Consider the following 6,917-nt stretch of genomic DNA (forward strand, 5'->3'; position numbering starts at 1 on the left):
TTGCCTCGGCTCCTCTCACGTTTCTGAAGCGCGCCTGCGTTGTCGCAGGCATCGGCGCCTCGCCTTCTCTGGCTGGATAGCCTTCTATCGTACGTGTTGGGGCACGGCGTTGACCACTCACCCGCTGGTGGGTGTCCAGAGTGTTTCCGCCTCCAGTTATCGTGAACCGCGCTGCTACGAACACACGGACATCTGTTTGAGAACCACTTTTCAATTCCTTGGTGTATAAGCCTAAAAATGGAATTGCCGGGTTACACGTAAATTCTATCTTTAACGTTTTAAGAACCTGCCAAACTGTTTTCTTATTCCTGTCTAATGTTAAGGGCAGGACGCATGAACTCGTGATGCAGAGACGGTCTCTGATTTTAAGCGATTGGTTTGAGAAGAGTCCTGAGGAATTGCGCTTAGAGGAACACGGATATTTAGAAGCAGGTGAAGTAAATGATAAGAAGAGTAGCAAAGAGATTGGAGGAGAAATAGGTCTTGGAGTTTTAAGAGTCGAGGAAGGAGAGGATTTCAAAGACAAGAGAAGAATTGGTCAGAGGGAAGGCAGTAGCTTTAGAAACTGGATTTTTTTTTTTTTTTTAATCTATTCAAATGCTTCTATGAGAGGAACTGGGAGGCGCAGGTTTGATCCCTGGGTCGGAAAGATCCCCTGGAGGAGGACATGGCAACCCATGCGAGTGTTCTTGCCTGGAGAATCCCATGTACAGAGGAGCCTGGCGGGCTGCAGTCCATGGGGTCACAAAGAGTTGGCCACGACTGCAGCGACAGAGCCTGAGCGTTGTATGTTCAGTGGCTGCTCAGGGGCGTGTCTCAGTCTGTGCGGTTGCGAAGAGTCAGACATGACTTAGCAACTCAGCAACAACAGCGTCTCACACAAATCCTGTGACCAGGACCTGGGGAGAGGAGCTGAAGTTCACTGACAGCTGTACCAACCCCTCAATAAAGTCTCAGTTTTAGCATCAAGAGATTTGAGGCAAAGTAAGAAATTAAAGAGAAAAGGGGAGGGACATAGCATTCCATCAGTGTTTTTAAAATACACAATAGAGGAGAATAAAGGAAATGAGTGAACAGTAGCTAAGGACGAGGGTCTGTGCATAACACAGGTTCTCAAATTCGCAACTGTGCTTGCTTTCTGAATCATTTTCAGAGCCCCGTAAGGACATCGTAATTCCCATCGTGATCGCATTCATGTGTCTCAGTTTGGCCTATTTCGCGTGGCTTTAGCCCTGGCTCCAAACAGTGCTTGCTGCCCTCTGTCCGCTCCCCACTGTCTCCCTGGCCCATTGCATCTTTCCCTCCTGGCCTCCCGTGAAACAGGAGATAAACATTTCCACCCTGAGGAGAAACAGAAGTATGCCTGATTAGTGCCCACCTCAGCTTTTGTTAAGGTCTGTTTTCTGGTCACACTGCACCTCCCCACCCTCATCATAGGTGTGTGCAAGGATTCATCTCTGAGACTCGCCTCTCTCTACTCAACACTCCCTAGAGGTTTTAAGTATTTCTCATGCATAGACAAATCTCAGTTTGTTTGTTTGTTTATATATCTAGCAGGACTTCGCCTCTAAACTCCAGAATTATCTGCCTGCAAATAAGACTCTTACCTGAGTATCCACTTGACCCTAAAAGCTCCATTATGTCTAACACTGCGGACACTTGGCTTTCCTTCCCAGACCTGCTTGCGCCTCTGTCCTCACTGTCTCAGTTAGGGACTCTCACCCACCCAAGGCTATTTGCGCACACCTGTCTTTAATCTGTTTGCAAATCCACGGACTCATCTTCTAAATACATCCACATTCTAACACTTCTCCTTGTCTACACTGTCCCTGCCTCTGTCCAAGCCATCATCATGTTACCCTGATTATTGAAGTAGCCTTTCAGCAGGTCATCTTGCTTGGTCATTTTTTCAGCTTTCTGATCACTTATAATCCTATCACGGAGATCTTCCCACTTGGCCTTATTGGTTGATTGAGATTTCTCAGTTCTTTATTCTTTTGACACATACTAGATGTACAATATTGTATGTTACACATGTACAACCTCATGATTCACAATTTTAAAGGTTATACTCCATCTGTAGTTATTATAAAACGTTGCTTATATTCCCTGTGCTGTACATACCTATCCTTGTAGCTCATTTTATACACATTAGTTTGTGTCATATAATCCCCTTCCTCTATCTTGCCCCTACCCCTTCTCTCTTGCTACAGGTAACTACTGGTTTGTTCTCTACCTGTGAGCCTATTTTTTGTTCTATTCATGAGTTTGTTGTATTTTCAAATTCCGTGAGTGATATCACACAGTATGTGTCTTTATCTGACTTACTTTACTCAGCAGAATACCTTCCAAGTCCATCCATGTCGTTGCAGATGGCAAAGTTCTGTCCTTTTTTATGGCTGAGTAACGTGGACAGAGGAGCCTGGTGGGCTGCAGTCCATGGGGTCGCTAAGAGTCGGACACGACTGAGCGACTTCACTTTCACTTTTCACTTTCAGGCACAGGAGAAGGAAATGGCAACCCACTCCAGTGTTCTTGCCTGAGAATCCCAGGGACGGGGGAGCCTGGTGGGCTGCCATCTATGGGGTCACACAGAGTCAGACACAACTGAAGCGACTTAGCAGCAGCAGCAGCAACAAAGGTCCATCTAGTCAAGGCTATGGTTTTTCCAGTGGTCATGTATGAATGTGAGAGTTGGACTATAAAGAAAGCTGAGTGCCGAAGAACTGATGCTTTTGAACTGTGGTGTTGGAGAAGACTCTTTAGAGTCCCTTGGACTATAAGGAAATCCAACCAGTCCATCCTAAAGGAGATCAGTCCTGGGTGTTCTTTGGAAGGACTGATGTTGAGGCTGAAACTCCAATACTTTGGCCACCTGATGTGAAGAGCTGACTCATTGGAAAAGACCCTGATGCTGGGAAAGATTGAGGGCAGGAGGAGAAGGGGACAACAGAGGATGAGATGGTTGGATGGCATCATTGACTTGATGAACATGGGTTTGGGTAAACTCTGGGAGTTGGTGATGGACAAGGAGGCCTGTGGTTTATGGGGTCACAAAGAGTTGGACATGACTGAGAGATTGAACTAAGCTGAACTGAGTATTTATTTATCTTTATCTATTCATCTTGTTGATGGACATTTAGGTTGCTTCCAAATCTTGGCAGTCTTAAATAATGCTTCTTTGAAGATTGTGGTGCATGTATATTTTTTAATTAGTGCTCTTGGGTTTTTTTTTTTTTTTTTTTTTGGATGTATACTCAGAAGTGGAATTGCTGGATCATATGATATTTCTATTTTTAGTTTTTTTGAGAAATATCCTTATGTCCAAACAACCCTATTTAAAATAGCATTTCAGCATTCCCTAATCCCATTCCCCCTGTATTTTCTTCTGTTTACTTTACACCATTAGACAACTGTGATAATATACTTTTTAAATATTTCATCTCTTGCTACTTAGAAAGTGAGCTTCAAAAGAGCAGACATTGTCTATTTTTTCATCGTTGTATCTACAAAGCTCAGATAGTGCCCAGTACAAAATAAAGCTTACTTAAAGTATTTTTTAGTATGTATGAACAAATGGCAGTATGTCTAGAATACTTGCAGAGTCTTCTGTCTGATAAATAATATCTACAGTTAAGTTAGCACGGTTACCGATAAATTTGTCATGTATTGTGTATTTAAAATATTTTGGAGCTGGAAGATTCTCAAAAACCAGGAGCTCTTTGTATATGAAATATTTTCAGAGTTGAAAGATACCTCCCTAAAAGGGCTAGATTAAAGGATGCCTACTCAGAGATCTGTGGCCTTCAGCACTATGATTATAAAGCCACCTCTAATCCTCTAATGAAATATCCCTGACTTGGTGTCTGTAGTTCAGGGTTGTAATTGTGTCTTTGCAACACACGGTGATGTGATAACTGGGCAAGTTGCTTAATCCACTTTGAGCTTAAGCTGTACACTGCTGATGATAATAGTGAAAAGGACCTCACAAGACTGTGGTGAGGATCAGCTGAGATCTTGGACATGGTTTATAAAATCTCAAACATGCCACAAATATAAGAAACCTGAAAACATGCTACAAATATAAGGATAAGAGAAAACACAAAAGTTCACAAGTTTATCCTGTGATTCTCTTACCACCCTGTTTTTCTTTACTATCAGATTCATTTAAAATTTGAGTAAAGAAACTTCACATTTCTTTGAGAGAATCCTTTAGGCACCTTGAAGATATTTCAGTAATATTCAGTTCCAAACATTATTTCCCAATTCTCTATATTGTCTTGGCTTTTCAATTAGATAATTCCCAAAATCTCTAAATATGTCAGACCACTTCTTTCTCTGACTACTTCTTTCTCTTCCACTATCTTTAAAAATCAGTCTGGCAAATGCCCAGCAGAAGATTAAAGCAAAAGCATACAGGATTGAATGAAAGCTTTAAGAATGTCAGTGCGGGTCTAGGCCTCAGATCTGCTTTGGGACGTTAGTTAACTAAAATCCACACTGATCAAGCGGGCTTTGTTTCCCCCTTTGTCATCAGTGTTCACATCACTCGCCCATCACCCGTTATCACCCTCTGTCCATGGGATTTCCCAGGCAAGAATGCTGGAGTGGGTTGCCATTTCTTCCTTCAGGGGATCTTCCTGACCCAGGGATTGAACCCACATCTCCTGCATCTGCAGGCGGATTCTTGGCCACTGCACTATCTGGGGATTGCCAGATATATAATTTGAAAACAAAAAAGGTTTCTCATATCCCAAGCACTCAGTCCGAAGATTTGATGGATGGATATACCTGTTTTTGTGTTTCTTTCCGACCCTTGGTAGAGCCCTACTGGGCGGTTTGTTCCTTTGGTACATACGTTCAACACTGAGTTAAAAGAATGTGAAGCCTTTATATATCATTGCCCGGCTTCTAGCTAGCCTCTGGGCTTGCTGGTTCTGATTAATGATTCATTTCTTTTGACAGGAGCAGCAACATTTCAGGACTTCTTGGGTGGAAGAAAGTTGGCAGAGAGAAAGTCCACAGTGAGTAGTTAAACGTTATATGAATTAATACCCCCCATCAATAGTTTAATGGATGAAATGCATTGATTGCTTTGAGAATTATGCTGAGGTCTACAGTAATAAGCAGAAATGTCTGATTTGACATCTTTTTTTAAAAATATGTCTGCAACGTAATCTACCACCAATTACACAACAACCCCACCAAAGGGGTGCTGAGTGGTCCCACTACAGTAGTAACATGTTATAAAAGCTCAAGTTTCAGGACAATTAGCTTCTGGCTGCAGTTTATTACCCCATTTGAGATTTAAAAGATTTTTTTTTCCATTGCATTCCAACAATGCTTATGTGTCTGGGGCTAACACTTTAAAACAATAATGGAATGGCAAATATCTGTCTGGCTGGAGTTTGCCCAAAAAGAAGCGTGTATTAGAGTTTAAAAAAAAAAAAATCAAGCAGGGTGCAGTGGATGAAAAAAAAAAAAATTAAATCCAACTTCTTTAATTTCCCAAACTGACCAAAGTTGTACTGTTCTATGAAGAAAAAGAAATGCCTTTCACTGCAATTTTGTAAAAATTTCAAGAAATCCTTTGGAGAATATGAATATCCCTGTTTGTTTAAACCAATGTCCACACAGTGAAAAAGCAGCCCAGTTGATACTTCATAACCGTCCACGTGTTGGGTAAACATCACAAGATGTTTGGTCTGAAATATACGACTCTCACATTGAATTGCCTAGTATGACACAAAACTGGCAATCAGGAATTGTTTTAATGGTGGTGATGACAGTGGGATTTATTGAGTTCATTCTGTGGCCAGGTACTGTGCTGAGACTTTATGTGAATGATCTGATTTAATTCTCTGAAATAACCCTGGAGTTAGGTGCTATTATTTTCGCCGTTTTATAGATGAGAAAATTGAGAGTTGGAGGGTCTAATCATCAGAGGGTTCCAGGGCTAAGGGTAGTACGCGCTTTGGAAAACAACGCTCGGTGCTCTAACCACCGTGCAGTAAAACCGATGACGGAGCCGATGACGGTGGCGGGCGGGACGGTACACGGAAAAAGCAGTGATGCCTGGGGAACCCCTTTGTCAGTCTCCTGTGTGTCGTGTTGCATGGCTGTCTCTCCCCTAGCTCTCTCAGCCGTTTCCTTTACCATCTCGGATATCCATTTCCCTTATCCCAAGGTCCATTTGGAAACATTTTGTACTAATCTGTCATTTTCTCCTCCTACCCCTCACACTCCATGATCTCACACTTCCAGTGGTTATTCGGGAACTGAGTTGGGTGCAGTGACTCACTTTCATGTCCCCCCTTCCAGGGAAGGGTGAGGGGATCTCACCGAGACGACTTACCTGTAGTCAGCATACTGAGTGGTTCTGTGCGGACTTCCTCAGCGCAGGACTCCTGGACTTCTCACGCTGGACGTGATCCAGTCTAGGGAGCCAGCCAACAGCAGAGCTGTCTTTTTCTGTCTAAGGCGTGTGCTGATATCATTAAAATATCAGCTCCTTTTTACCCCTCGGGATGAAGAATGCTTTCTGAGAATTAAAATATTAATATTCAAAAAATTACAAAAAGAACTATGCACAAATCAATCAGGTGATGTGAAGAAGTGAATTGGCAAGTCATCAACAATCCAGTGTTGATCTACAGCTTACAGTGCGTTATTGGCTGTCCCCTGATCTCAGCTCAGGTCGGGGTATTTCTAGCCAAGGTGGGTTGACGTGTAATGCCCGAGCCGTAGAGCAGGACCCTTCGCACAGATGGCTTCCCTTGTTCTTGCTCTCCGGAGGCTCTCTATAGCTCCTGGCACATTGGCTCTGTACTCTGGAGTGGCTGAAGAAGGAACCAGCACTTCTGTCCATTTATGCGGTAGTGGCGCCCTGGATGAGGTCAGCTCAGGATCTGTTCTTG

The 6,917-nt window shown here is 43.0% G+C and overlaps 1 long non-coding RNA gene across 1 annotated transcript in view; it reads left to right on the forward strand.

Moving 5' to 3' along the window:
* LOC133232955 (uncharacterized) overlaps positions 1 to 5,139 on the forward strand; it is a 450,067-nt gene extending 444,928 nt beyond the window's left edge. Inside the window, exon 6 of the long non-coding RNA XR_009731534.1 lies at positions 4,966 to 5,139. This is a non-coding gene — a long non-coding RNA (uncharacterized LOC133232955). The remainder of the gene's footprint in view (positions 1 to 4,965) is intronic.
* Positions 5,140 to 6,917: the final 1,778 nt, after the last annotated feature.

Source organism: Bos javanicus, chromosome 19 (genome assembly GCF_032452875.1).
Source record: "Bos javanicus breed banteng chromosome 19, ARS-OSU_banteng_1.0, whole genome shotgun sequence".
Taxonomy (NCBI): domain Eukaryota; kingdom Metazoa; phylum Chordata; class Mammalia; order Artiodactyla; family Bovidae; genus Bos; species Bos javanicus.